Genomic DNA, 15,425 nt, shown 5'->3' on the forward strand with positions numbered 1-15,425 from the left:
AGGGGGCGGGGAAAATGCTGGGTCGCTGGGACGGCAGAAGTCGAGTTTTACTGCCCATTACCCTTGCAGGAACCTTCTCCAGCAAACTGGAAACCTTCCCACACAGACATTCATTAAAGCGGCTCCGAGACTTCCGCTCACAACACCTACGGCGAACGCCTGAGTGAACAGAGAGTAAACGAAGTGTGACCACTGTACACTGCCTGTAATGCTCGTCGTCTAACGCTTTCCGACAGGCTAGTCAGGCGTTCTCTTCCGACGACTTGACTGATGTCACTGGAGACGGGGGCAGACATGGAGAAAGAGGTGGTACACACATGCGCTCATGTGTACATACATGAATACAAAGATTAACATGAATACATACACGCAGATGTTGCCCGCTTGATGTGTGTGAGATAAGAAAAAAAAAAACTGTTTTATCAGTCAAGGGTATTCTACTCAAGTATCACTAGAACAGGTTTGGTAAGTGCGTACAAAAACTATTATCTTGTGTGTGATGTGTCAGCGCCTGAATTTGTGTGTTTGTGAATAAAACAAATGATATACTGTCTTCTTTATCAGTTTTCTTTATGCGTTTGCATTTTTTTAATTCTATTAATTTTCTGCGCTCATGATTTTTCATAAATAAGGGACGTATATATATTTTTGTATACAACTTGTTTGTAGTCGACGGTGAAAGAATAAGTGGAAACTGAAAACCATTCCTGTTCACACAAAATTAAAAGTAAGACATCTCTGACTCTCTTTCCTTGAGTGTTTGACTATGCTAATAGTTTGTGAAATCGCATAGGTTGTCCTAAATGTTTGTATTGTGCTAATGTTTGGGTTGTGCTAATACAGATAGTGCTAAATATTTGTAGAGAGATGTCTCTTCGCCTTCTCGGCTCGAGGGGACTAGCTTTTGCCTTTGGTCATTGTGTAGAACTATTTGATTATTGGGACCTTTTGAATGTCATCTGCAGCCCTCTATTGCCCTCTATTGCCTTCTATTGAATTCTATTGCCTCCTCTGTCTACTACCCTCTACTCATGTGTCTACGGGTGGTTGCGACATGACTATTCTGAGTATTATAGTTGATCCACTTTCATGACATTAATGATGACCGTAAATAAGAAGTACGAGCTGTGAAACTGGTCGGAGCAGCCATTTTTTGAACTTTTGTGATCAGTTCATTTGGTACTCTTGCTAAAAATAAACATAAATGTGTCGTTCGCCATATAATTTTCTCAAGAAGATTACAGCAGTGTTTCGTCAATACATAAGGTACCAGAGAAAAGCAATATACATCAGCAAATGGATCTGCAATGCATGAAGGATGATGACAAATCGAACTTGTGTCGAAAGCACTATATCAGTGGATGTGCACTGCTTCCCTTCCTATGGTTTGTGAACTCATTATTGTTTTTCAGAGAAGTATTCCGCAGACTGCTCTATGAGAAGCAAAATATGATTCTCACCTGTGTGATCCGTTCTGACAGGAACAGTTCTATGAAAAAGAACTGTTTCAGTTGTTTTCTAAGTCATAAGCTTGCCCTTATGGCTAGGTATAACACTATATTCGCGAACTTGATGATGATAATGACGATGATGATGATTATTATTAAATGTTTGGATTGTACTCATGTTTGGACTGTATTAATATTTAGGCTGTGCTACATGCAGGACGTCCTAGTAACCACCGACAAACATACCGATCTTCCACAAAGTAAAGGTGATTACGATAAAAAAACTTAGCTGAATGAGGGTGAATTTACAAGACCGACTTTCTTTCTCCCCCATCCCCTTCCCCGTCTTTCCATGGATAAACGGGTGCTTTCTCCACAAGCAAGAGTGGCGGCCACTGAGGAAGGCATTCAAGAGAAGCTCCCCAGGACGGTTGTTGTCGCCGCCCCCACGACAGCCGTTAACACTCGCGATTGTGTTAGGGCCCAGGTAGGGGCCAGACTATTGTCCTCCATAAAAACTAACCTCCGACAGGTTTAGCCTTGACCACCAGCACCTTTCTTCCCTCATGTCTGATGTCAAGCGGGTGATAACCATGTTAAGGGGGAGTGCCGATGTTGTAAAACAAATTGAATGGCACAGGCATTGTGGTAAATGGTGCTGGTGTGCTTAATGCTGGCGAACGTGAGGGAATGCCAGAAATATTGAATGTGTCAGCGAGGGTCACAGTTCGTGAGATATGAGCAGCATGGTTTGCATGAAACTGACTTCCTTAACTCAGTATCTAAATCCAAAGCTTCGGGTTTTGTACGTCTAAGAATGCAATACAAGCATTGAAACTCAGCGTTAACATATTAATATTTATATAAAGTAGTATGTAAAGCTGTTTGAGTATGGCAATACCTGTTACATCATATATACCACAAAAGTGGCTTAAGAACCAAGAAGGCAAGGATGGTGAGCATCTTCCTTCGCCACTGCATAACACAATTTGTTTCACTTGTGTTGTTTTCATAACAAATAAACATAGTCAATTATCTTACACTACTTCTATTTACATTCTCCCTGGAGAGATAAACAACACGTCTCGACAAGTCCATCCCGCCGCCTCCATCTGTCCTCCAATAAGAATGATTGTTCTAGCGACCAGAGAAACCACCCACAGTGCCGTGCGGCAATTTCTTCAAACAGGCCACAGACACTTCCGGCATTCCAGCCAACCAACAGGTACTTCCGGGATTCAAGCGAACCAACAGCCTTGCCCAGAAAGATAATCCGGAACCAGGGACTGGGAGGTTTATCAGACTGTGGGAGGTATACGCACACTGGAGACAGCGACACCCACACTACACACTGTCAGGAATCTCGGACAACCGTGAGTAGTGCGAGGCCCTCGCAGGCAGAGCTCTGGTGGGAAAGTACTCCACTCGTCAGCGGAAGTCAGTACAGACAGATACGCGAGGTGATAACAGCAATATTAAACGAGGCCATTTCTGCGTCGAGCTTTCAAGTGATCGTTTGAAATGAGACCATCAGGGTCCAGCCCCTGCTATCACGCACGTCAGACTGGAGACGAAGCGTTGACCGCGACTACTCTCTCCCCCTCCCCACACACACACCCATCTCTCCCGTGTGAAACTGTGGTGCGAGGACGAGAGATGAGTGTGCGATAAGACTGGCCTGGGTCCTCCTACCCTCTGTCATTTGTCTGCCAATGGGTGACCCGCTAGCTTGCGTGAAATTTGTTCTCCATCTACAAAGGACAGTCGTCCAAATCCATTCACCAGTGTCCTTCACGGAATGCCGGAGTTCTCGCTGTGTATTCCCCACCCAGTTCTTCAAACACAGACGCACAGGTATGAGAAAAGTGCAATAACTAAAAAGACAAGCAGGTCTACGTTACATCATAAAATGTTACACCTGTAAATGATGTTTGTATATTTCCCAGAAGGGAAGAAGGTACATTCACCGAGGAGGAAATAATACCACACCAGCTTTTTTCAATCATTAGCACAAAAATTACATCCAACGTCCGTTAAATATATAATGGGAAGCCATCAGTTAGCAATGATAACATTATTCTGTGTGTGTGGTGGGGGGAAGGATGAGTGATGTGTGGAGACGAATGAAAGAGGGAAGAAACACAAAGGACAGACGCAAACACATAAAGAAACCGATAAAACCAGCGGGACTTTGCCGGGTTGAAGTTATCTTTCTCTCTCCTCCTGCGGTTTAAGTGTGTCTTCCAGTTTCCCGGAATCTTTTCTTCCTGCTATCAGTTTCTAATATATGTGAATGTTCCACACCTTCCTATAAAATCTGTTCCCGCGAAAGGTTGAGTCGTGCAAGACAATAGCCAAACAACGCAGAGCAGAAAAACATTTCATACAAAACACAAAACATGAGCAGCGACAGAGGATGACACAGAAATCTGGTGAAAGAACAGTCTGTGTTTGAACGAGACAGAGAACAAAACGAGGAAGAAGGGAAAAAAAAGGAAGAATAAAAAGATGGTTGAAAAAGGGAGGCTGAAAGAGACGCGTGGTCCATTAAACAGAATATAAAGAAGACCCCTGTATCATAGTTACCAACACAAATGCCAGTCTGCTAGCAATAAATCATATTTTACTGTTTTCCTCCCGCCTGCAGGAGAGAGTAGCGAGGTCGGCGTGTTCACGGGTTCAGCGCTGTGCTCCATGCAGCAAGACTCAACCATCGGTGCGAGGATGATGGAGACCTTTTAATTTATTGGCTCTAGTGTCATGCTTTTTTTTTCTTTTAGCTGATTCATATCCTGCCCCGGAGATGCACTCTACTGCGAAGGTTTGTAATTAGTATTTAACCATTTACTCTGTCAAATGTGTGTGGGAATGATATGATTTGTTTTTTTTTTTTACTTCGCCAGATGTCTACCTTTCTGTCTCAGTATTATTCCAATCAGCAAAGACTGTACTTTTTACAATCTATTGTTAATATTTGGATAATCTATAAAGAATACATTTTATTGGTTGTTACTATTTCATTCATTTTTTTTTTTATTTTTTAGAAATCACTGACATCGAATATTTAAACGGTTCAAACTTTCTTTTTCCGCCTATAAAAATCGTTCCCGTTTGTCCATTATTTTTTTCAAGCCGCCAACTGCCTCTAAGTTTATCTTTTTTTTTAACTGTAATGTAGCTGATGATAAAACAGACGACAACAGCGTGGTAATAAATCTTAAACCACTATACAGCATACACTAACCCACTCTACGGTAGCCTTCATACTTTTACCTATCTGTCAGGAGAAACAACAAGCACTGCCACAAGATTGTCGGATTATGTCAAAAGCCAAATAAAATATTATTGATTAAAATAATAAAAACAGAAAGCCGCTGGTCCTTCAGACTACATTCCATTGTCAGCAGTGAGATGTCAAACGTGGCGATGTTAAGGTTGCAGCTGCCTCACACAACACCTTCTCCACATGTTCGCCACAGACAGCATGCAATGCCATTGTGTGCCATGCATGCCACTTTAATCTCGCACACAGTTCCAGCTGGTTTCCACATCGTTAGACTAGTGATCGGAAGGACAGAAACAAGGGACGTCACTTCTGAGGGAAAGAACAAAAATGTTGGCGGCGTTGGCACGAGGCGCCGGGAACTCTGTGGCAGAGAAATGCGCTGCCCTTGGCGAAGATGCCAGATAAAAATAGGTTTCCTGTCTGCGAATCCGACCAGGAGAACGAAAAGCTGTTGCCTTGAAGTAGGTAACCTGTGTAGACATGCAGCCTTCACCGAGCAGCAACTCGATGAGGTCAGCGGGAACAGAAAGTGACAAACAAGAAGCTGGTCTTCACGCCATCGAGAGATTCAGTTCTACCTGTACTTATGAGCATCTAAGGTCCACTCTTCATGAACAAAACTAGTATTATTTAGAAGGTAACATTTTTAGAAAGGAAGGAAGGGTGGATTCCATTCGAGTACTTCTGTCAGTCTTGCGATTCCCCTCTTTTTCTCTCTCTATAGCAATCTATTGACTGAAACATGTGAATGTTATGATTAAAGGGGTGAGATAGGAGTGGTACGATCGTGGATCTGTTTATTTCAGTTTCAGAAAAAAATGCTTTTCACAACAATAGAAAGGATCAATTAAATGAGTTCTTTTACGACAAATTATTCATGGATCTATGTTCGTTTTCAGTTATAAGTAACAAGCACCATGGGAGCTGCTGGCAGAACCTGCTGTCTTGTGATAGTCCAGACGCTGACAACACGGTTTTCTCTATCGTCTGATCTTACCCACGGGCTTCTCTCACTTTGATCTTTAATTGCTCCTACATATTTTAACCTCTCTCTGAGTGAGTGAGAGAGAGAGACTTTCGTACCCTCCCCCTCTCTCTGTTTAGCATTTTCTCTCACTTTTGTTACATATTTCTCTTTGTTTTGCATTCGCTCTCTCCCCTGTGTGTGTGCGCATGTGAATATTAGTAAAGTGAATTTAATGCCTTTATATTCGTTTGGACCTTCATCTGTTAGTGCAAAGCATCCTCAGCCCACCTTGTATTGTAGCGAAAGGCGCTCTACAAAATGTAATAAACAGCAACATGCTTTTCCTTTCTTTATTTAATCCCTCTTTTCATCATACGATGGAACCGGCAGTATTTGTTGTTGCTCACACTCTTGTCTTTTCTTGATTTTATTGTTGTTATTCCTATTTGTCACTACAGTTATTCTTGTTATTAACTGCAGTAATTTCTTCAGGTGAATATCATAGACTTGTCACGTGACTTGCTTGTTGCCTTATCTTTTCTCTTATCTAAAATGGCTTAACTGCCACTTCTGTCGGTCGTAGGTTAAACCCTCAGAGCTGTAATATTGGCATGAATGTACCCTGACAGCAGTCACATCTGTTGTCTACCCGACTCAAAACCTTGTCCAACGCCCTCCCTTCGCCGCAAAGCGCTTCTCTTCGCTCATTCAAAAAGCTGTTTTCTTCGTCGATTCACACGTTCCGAGAAAGATTCTTGTAAGAGGCTTAAGACCGAACTGTTGACATGCACCTCGTTCCATGAAAGTCGTGTGTATGTATAGTAGGTGAGACTATTATGCTGGACGTGCGGGGACAAAAGAGTTAATAACAAATGGGACTCACTCACCTCTACGGTTTTAGTGAATTATAGCAGAGAAACCTTTTCTCTTATTATTCCTTTTTCTAATGTTTCGACAAACAACTCCATGGCATCTCTCTACAGTAAGTTGGCTTCTAGCATTACAACGACAACATCACCTGTGATCTTGAATGGTGGATCGCAAAAGAGCATTTGACTTTGGTAAATATAAACAGAACAATCAGCATCTTTCCCGAAAATCAAACCTGAATATGTAGGGATGTTTCTTGTGTGAAGACGTAAACATTGAAATCGTTCTTGACGGAATAAAAAAGGGGAAAAAGAATAAACGAAAATAATTTTTAAAAATTAAACAGTAGCAGTTTTGTGTACTACTGCTAATATCTCAGTACACAACTCATTTTAACATTAAGTCCCTCAACGAGCAACAAATATTATTTTTATAAGCCCGTGGTCTGTGCGAGATTTCAAGGTAGGGTTTTTTTTCTTTACCTGATGCTTGATTCACACCAACTATAATTTTCATTTTACTTTCTGCGTCCTTCCTATCTCTCAATTTCACACTTCACATAAAAAAGTGTAAAATGTTGTCAACGCCTTATCATCTCCAGGCTGACTGGTTGCGAAAGGGGAGAAATTTATTTGAGCCGCAGTTCGCAACGATACTTAACCTCTGATAAAATAAGGGAAATGGCTGAATTTTCTTCTAGAATCTTGACTATCCAACTACAGTTTTGTAGCAGCAATCAGCAGGTTGTCTCAAATTATAGCGCTAGTAATCGTTTACAGAAACTTGCAGATAGCTTGACATATGATGGACATATCTCTGACCCTTTCATGACATCTGCTCACCATCCTTTATAAATCCGAGCACCGAACTCCGGGAGGCGTGGATGCGGGATGCGAGGAAGACCATCTTTTATTTGCCTCCGGCATCCGACAGTTTTCTGACCGTCGTTATCTGTGGTGTGTGTCTCGGTGGTCACATCAACTTCCACATCGGAACAAGTCAAAATACAGACACACGCACGCACTTACAGTCAAGTAAACATAACAGGAGGTTCACACACGCACTCACCGATGGAAGGACAGAGACTTAAGTTCAATGCGAGTAAACACTATACACACACAGACTCGTGGAGAATCGTAGAGACAGCGGGTGTCCGCCATGCAACTGTATTAAGTCCGTCTTATCCGCCCTCTAGTTAGGTGCAACTATAAATATCTGAGATAATCTGCAAGCGGACACTGTTGCTAAAACAATTTACGTCTGCTGTAGAAACAGCAGTGCTAAATAAATGAAATATCCAGATAAAGCAATAAAGACTGTGAGGGTTTTGCGAACATTTGAATGAGATTATTTAGCGATTAAGATTAGGACACCTAAAAAAATGTATTTAAAAAAAAGTGTGGGACTGAGGGAGCAAGAGAGAGAAAGAAGCTGATGATACAGTAAGCCTCGATTTGAGTTTCTTCCACCCAAGAGCGCGATCACCACGCAACAAGAATGTAAGCCCCAGGAGGTAACACAAACCCCAAACACTTGACCTTATCATGTCAAGCGAGTGGAGACTACTGTGGCCCTGTAAATTAATCAGTGTCATTGCCGTAATTTGACAGCAAAGCCATCGACCACAATTGGTACAGGACTGGTTCATCAGGTCATGAGTCACCTGACGGATGAACTTTCTCCTGCGGTGCTGTCTCCTCGTGTCTACACTCCATGAACCTGCAGCCACCCGCCATTCACCGGCCATTCGATCTCGCCGCAAGAAACCCGAAGCTGAAGAATTCGAGAAATTGCTTGTGTACTTGCCAACCTTTGCCGGCTAATGTAATGGCACGTAGAACCCGGACAGTCCTCCCATCCACAAAAAAAAAAAAAAAAAAAATACATACACTTAATCGAAAAAGAAATTTTGAAAGAATTTGATTAACTGATCGCACTGAATTTAAATAAAATAGTTAAAAGGTAGACGTACCCGCTGTCAATGAGTTTTATGGCTGAAAAAGAATTTCTATTTCTTCTGTTCCACATCGCGAAACACTGAGGACAAGAAATAAATGTGACCTGGTTTACCAACCAGTCCTTCAGGTGAGTTCCACCAAAAGGCCACCTGCCTCCGACACCAAATTGCTTGGTCTGCTGGGGATAACCGTTCTGTTTATAACGGGTATGCATGGGTAAGAAAGAAAAGAAGGGTGTTTCTTGCGAGTGGTTGGAGGGGTAGATGTCATTATATCTTCAATCACGCGCCAGTGACTCCTCTTACCTGTTAATCGCTTAGTCCTCAGATTTGTTACATTCATATCTCGATTGTTTCTCATTCGTTCGTATGTTCATTTTTTTATTCGTTTATTCATTCACTTTCACTCATTCATCTGTACTTAATTTGGAAAGAAGGAATTCAGTCATAACACTTTTTAAAGTCAAGTATAGAAAGTGCTCTAATTTCGTGGTCTTGCACATACAAAGCAAGAAAAAAAAACCTCTCAAAAGTAGTCGTTGGAGCGTGGTGAGCAACGCCCACAAACCAGACCGCCTATTTTGCACAGCTCGGCAATTCCCCTTTGACCTCCTCTTAACTGAAGCGACGACGAAGTTTAAAAGAGAAGAAAAGAAAAAGCTAGTGAGAAAAGAAGAGAAGCTTGTTTCATCAGACCTCGGATTCATTTTAAACTGTGTTTATAGTCCATTCATTTTTTTGACGCAAAACATCTACTAACTGTAATGTAACTCCTCCATCTTCCCTACTCCTCTCCTTCCCTACAACTCCCCTTCTCTCAGCTACCTTTCCCAAATACCCCTCAATTTCTCATTCATCTGCTCCCATTTTCCGATTTATCGTGTTCCCACAATGACAGAGAAAAGTTTCTCGAATTGTACATTAGACTATATTGTGCACAGCTCCCCCGCCTGGTGGATGACGCAGGCCTTGTATCACAGACAGCCCCACAGCCAACTGATGAACCTCATACATACTACTACAATGATTGTATGATCGTTGTGACCTCTCTGAGGACTCATTTGATGCTGTGGGCACTCATCCGGCTTCTAGTGACGCACCGGGGTAGAAAACTAGAACCAGCCCTTGTCCCTTCCAGCTGAATTCTCTAGCAGCTCTGATGTATGAGCTGAGACTAGGGATTTCACTTGTCCACAACAGAAATACAAAATTTAATACAAGAAATGCTAAATGAGATTGAGTTTTCTATGTCTTCAGTTCCACATACGGTTCATCATATTTCATGCTACCATACAGATTTAGATGTATAGAAATATAATTCACACACACTGCAGACGCCGTTCAACATGGCCGCGCTTCCGGCTTGTATGTTTGTACTGCGCACACCCATTCATCTTCGGTGGGGTCGTTAAAGGAAAAATAAAATGATTTTTCGGGGGGTCTACCAAAGCTGACGGGTTCTGGGTGTTGAATACCCACAATATGGGGATGAGTCAAGCAAGAGACCCTGCTGCATGGATGAGCGGCGACCATCTTGCTCTGACGGCCAACCATTATGCGGCGAGAGACCGTCCTCCGCGCATGGCTGACAACGCATGACACATCGGGGCCCACCAGACAACGTGACTCGGACGGGTGCTCTCAGGGTGTTGTGCACCCGAAAAAAAAGGGGGGGGGGGTCGATGTGAGATACTCGGTAAGGAAAGCGTCTCACACAAACTCTCTCCTTCGCGTTTGCTTTTCTCCCTCATTAGCGGAAGCATATCATTTGCAGTAATTATTCAGTGATATATTCCAGACGCAAACACCTGCTAAAAAGCACATCAACACAGCCATGAAAGAGGAATGTCTTACAAGGTAATTATTTAATTATTTTTACCGTCGGGTGTTTTCTAAACATATCGATAAAAGCAAGAACAAAACTGCAGGCAAATATCAAAACATTTCCCACGGGAAAATATTCAAAAACCAGCTCACCCACATTATCAACGATGTTTTTTGTCTATTTGCAAATTGAAATCCATGGACCAAGCCCAAAGCCATTCGCAGATTTGGAAGATGTCCAATGAAATGTGAATAAACGCAGCTGTACAAGGCGAGGCTGAGTTCTCTAATACCCTGATTGTAATGCAGAAATAAATAATTGTGGTTTTTTTTTTCTACCCCCGAACACATAACTCAAAGCGAGATGTACAGCAGTGCATCAGTGGATGTATTTACATCGTTTCTCAATAAGAATTCATGCTTGCCTCATCTCATGGTCACGTGACTACTGAGTGATGTAGCATCAAACAAAATCACCAGTTCCTTTCCCGCAGATTCCACCCCCGGGTGGTGAATATCCACGAACACAGTGTGTTCATTGCGAGATGCAGAAATGTGTGAGCTTTATCATTAGAAATCCATTTTTTGAAATTATGAAAGAATGTATATTAAATAAGCCTCTTAAATAAACTCTTAATAGCCATCAAGCCACTACGCATCCATTAAAAGTAGGATACACCAAGAAGCAAACGATTCCTTGTACCTCAAAGCAGCTGAGGAATACAAGGAGAAGGCAGATCAAACTTTGGAATATCTCATTGCGAGCACTTAGAGGGCTATAATAGCCTCATAACACTGTGTGTTCCCTGCACCAAGCACCCCATGATTGTTTTATTTGCACAGTTCATGCCGGTGGGTGTGCTTTTTGAATGTCGTAAAACTCCAGGCTGTATATTTCGCCGATACAGGCCGCCCCCGGTGTAGCAGGAGGATATTTCCGGCATGGCCACATTTTATATTCACAGCTGAATAAATGAGCAGCCAAGTGTACATTTTCTTTAGTAACTGTACAACACCCTGCACTCTCACCTGCTCACCTGTCCTTACCCACCCACCCGGCTCTTTTGCGTTGGACATTTTTTCTGTCTTCCTCCGCCTCTGGACTCACAGTCAGTGCCCTCCACCACAACTGCTCCTGGCTACCTCCAAGGTGTGGTATCCCAGCTCCTTTGCCTTTCTTGTGACGCAAATGGCGTCCACTTGGTGTGGAGAGCAAACACACAGAACTAAAGACTGGTATCTCTCCCATTTATGGTGAATCTCCAACGATGCTCCAGTACTCAATGTCACTCGGGGTCCTCGCAGTCCAAGACCTGCTCATGTATCTCCTCGGTAATGATATCAGTGAAATGTTGCGTGTGCTTAAGTGAGTCACCTCGCATTAATCACCTTTTTTTTTACTTTAGCTGTTTTCTCTTCTGACTTCTTCATCAAACAGACGCAGCGAGCGTTTTAAGAAGCACCCTTTGCACCACCGCCAACACGCTGGTGGAGAAGGGGGAGGGGTAGAACGAGCGCTACACTTCATCACGCGGCTTCACCTAGACATTTGCCTGCCCCGGAAGTAATCCAAACTTGTCAAAGCGCCGTCCGGGTCATGTTGGTCTGGAGAGGTCGACACAAAGGCGCCGCACTGCCGCTTTGAAAGGTAAGACCATTGCGGTTGCAGCGTCAAGATACTCTTTTTTTTGTTTTGTTTTTCTTTTTTTCCCGCAGTATCCGTTACCGCCCAACCGCCCCTTGAGCGACCACAAACAAGAAACTAATGACAACGCTGATCCAGCATGGCTTCCTCCAAGCCGATGAGGACAACAAACCTGCCATCGGGCTCTGGCTCGCGGCACCGTGACCTCACGCGACCATCTGCACAGAGCGTGACTGTCACAACGGCTTGTCCTCCACACCACTTGCGAAGGACTGGAGGTTTGGTTATTTTGAGGGGGGGGGGAGGGGGATGAGGATGGAAACAAAGACACATTGTCACTGCCACAAACGGCATCGATTCTTTTTTCCAGTTTTATCTTTCTTTTGTTCCACTGCACCGCTTATCAACATGATCGTCACAAAGATGCATCGCCATCGTCAAGTGTGTAGCGCCGGCAGTCGTCACGCTATTCTCCAACCTGACAGACAGTAGGGAGGAACACAAGCATGCACACACACACGCATTCACACGCACCTACGTGTAACCGCCGACAAAACACGGAGACTCAATCTTGGCTTGACAAGGGTCACTTAACACAAAACGCGGATTCTTCACTTGCAGTGTGCAGCACGCAGCTGCAGTCTGACTGTTGTCATTTTGACAGTTACAAACCTGCAAAGCCTTTGCTTCCAGACATCTGATATACTTCATCTTCAGATAAAAAAAAATGCAGATGAATGTTAAGACACAATCTACACACCATCTGACATGTCTGTTTTGGCTAAAGTTCCCTCTCGAGCTCCCCTCTTCTCCCCGCTGACTTTACATAAAGTGTTTGTCTGTCAGCCCTTCCATTGTGTGACCTTTGCTTGTACAGCAAAAAATTAGAAGTTCAAGAGTTCATGAGTGATTGAGGAAAAGTAAATCTTTCCCTTGGATATGCAGATGTACATTTCCGCATTTGCTTTGTTCGAAACAGATCAAGAATAGGGTGGTCTGGAAGGGTGATGTATGAATGCATTATTTTCTTTGAAAATTTCGTAATCCTCCCCAATGCTCTGGTTGTGGCATCATATCTATTTTTCCCTTTATACTCTCTTTTATTACCTTAGTATGAAATGTGCACTTTAACTATGCCTGATTTTTTTTTTCTTCTTTTATGGGATTTGTCATTATACCATTTTTGAGCATAATTTGTTTTGGATTGGGAGAGGTAGATTTTTGTTTAATCATTTGTAGTTGATAAAGTAGAGTTGCGGGAAGAATAAGATTGGGTGATGAATTATTTATTTGTTTTTATTTATCCACTACTATCTTCTCGCCCATATCTATTCTCTCTCTTATGAACCAAGGCACCTGGCTCCTAGTCCATCGGGTAAAGCCGCTTATGTCGGGTAGCAAGGTGCCAAGTTTCACACTACTCCTATCTCCTCATTGTATAACAGGGGCGAGTCTCCCGGTACGACAGGTCGAGTGGTCCCGTGCACTTTGCATTGTGAATATCATGGAAGCCAATCCTGGTCCCGGCGGAGCTCCCTGGCATATAATCCTTCTTCACTCTAAAGTTACTTTGCGTTATGTTCGAACCACTATATGGACTGCCATTTGCTAATTCGGAAGTAAATTGGATGCTAATCGCTTGCGAATTAAGACCAGGAAGGATCGTCCAGTAAAGACCAATAGCTGTGGAATCAGATGACAACTGCGTGTTCAAGATGTTCACTGACTGACAAAATCAATCCACGAAAGTAGTCTCTGCCCGGACACGCTCTCTCTCTCACTCACACACATGTGCACGCGCGAACGATGATCCTCCTTTCACACTCACTAAGACATGGCCTCGTCAAGCAAACCTTTAGCAGCGCGAGACGAGAGGAAACGAGGAGGAGGCGAGCATAAACAGTCATCGCCGCCAACGTCAACAAGGTTAAGAGCCCCCAGCCCGCCCCTCCTTTATTCTCATCACTTCCTTCCTCCTCTCTGTGCACGGGCGCCTTGTCCTTTCCGCTCTCCGCCCTGCCTCCACCTTGTTCTCCACTGGCACAACGCACAAGCTTGTCGTCATCGTCATCGTCATCTACTGTAACCCTGCCTGTCAGCACTTTGGTGCGTCCAGCTGACAGGCCATCAGAGGAAACTTCAAGAGACATAAAGGCATCGGACCACGTGACCTCCGCAGCAAAACTGTTCGTGACGTACAGGAAACATTGGTCTGGGGGTGTGACGTACAGGAGCTGGGAAGAACTCAAGGAAATGACAAGGAAGACATATTGTGCTGTAAACTCTCGTCTAATCCACAGAACCCAGACATTTAATTTGTCGACACAGCAGGAGTAAACATACATAAAAAAAAATGTAAATGAATGTTTAGACTTACTCAGCATTTGCTCGACAAAAACCAGGATACAAAAACGTTCAGGATAAAGCAGGAAGGATTGCCGGGGAGAAGATATGTGGCATGTGTATGCAGCCTCTGACGTTGAAAATAACTATCCCCCGAAAACTAAGCTCGCGAGTACCTTCTCACTTGCTACCTACTCTAGCTCTGAACATAATGTATGCAACTTTCCAAACTTCCTCCGCAAGAATTTACAATTTCTGAAAGTTTTTCTGCAAATAAGTAACCGGAAGTAGCGTGATTCTTCAAGATGAACAGGCGTTAAATGTTTGTTAAACTCGTGTACCGGAAACACTATCCGAGTATTCGCGCGCGGGAGCGATAGATTGTAGAACTTGCTGACTATATGAACAAATCGCCAACTTTCAAATTAGATAATTAAAAAAAAAAAAAAACCGGTTTACTTCAGGCGCTTCTTCTCTTTCTCTCCATTTATCCCCAACCAGCCACACAGCAGTGACTTCTGAATGTGTCAACACCTGAGCTTCAAATCTGTCGGCGGCCTATCAAAGATGGAATGTAGGTCAGATGGACAGAGGTCAAAGGGAAACCTTTAAAGACGGTTGAGGTCAGTGACCCTTTTCTCCTGAAGACGTAACCTTTTTTCCCTGCAAACCTGGCTGTGAGGCACAGGTATTTTTCCTGGAATAAGCCGCCTGCACCATCTAATCCGCGGCCATGTGACCATACCTGACAGGTAACCGCGAAGGGCTTCGCTTCAAGCAGACAGACACCTGGACTAGGGACGAGTATTTTGCTCACACCTCAAACAAACCACAAGAAAGACGACTGCTCGCTCTCCAACGGCTTCAGCTGTCTCTGAAAGGTCTTCAGTGCTCTAAACCGACTTTTAAAAAAGGTGAGAGGACGCAGATAAATGATAAGAACCTGGCACAAAAGACACAAAACTCGCTACCGCAGGTGTCAAGCTACACAAGAAGATAAACAAACAGACGCACACACTAACGTCCAAAAAAATTCATTGTATGCGACTTGACATGTGGCAAGAAGGAGATAGGACATAAGAATG

The 15,425-nt window shown here is 43.4% G+C and overlaps 1 protein-coding gene across 1 annotated transcript in view; it reads right to left on the reverse strand.

Annotated features, from left to right (window-relative positions):
- LOC112558106 (semaphorin-5A-like) overlaps positions 1-15,425 on the reverse strand; it is a 60,905-nt gene that overhangs the window by 22,262 nt on the left and 23,218 nt on the right.

This window comes from Pomacea canaliculata, linkage group LG2 (genome assembly GCF_003073045.1).
Source record: "Pomacea canaliculata isolate SZHN2017 linkage group LG2, ASM307304v1, whole genome shotgun sequence".
Lineage (NCBI taxonomy): Eukaryota > Metazoa > Mollusca > Gastropoda > Architaenioglossa > Ampullariidae > Pomacea > Pomacea canaliculata.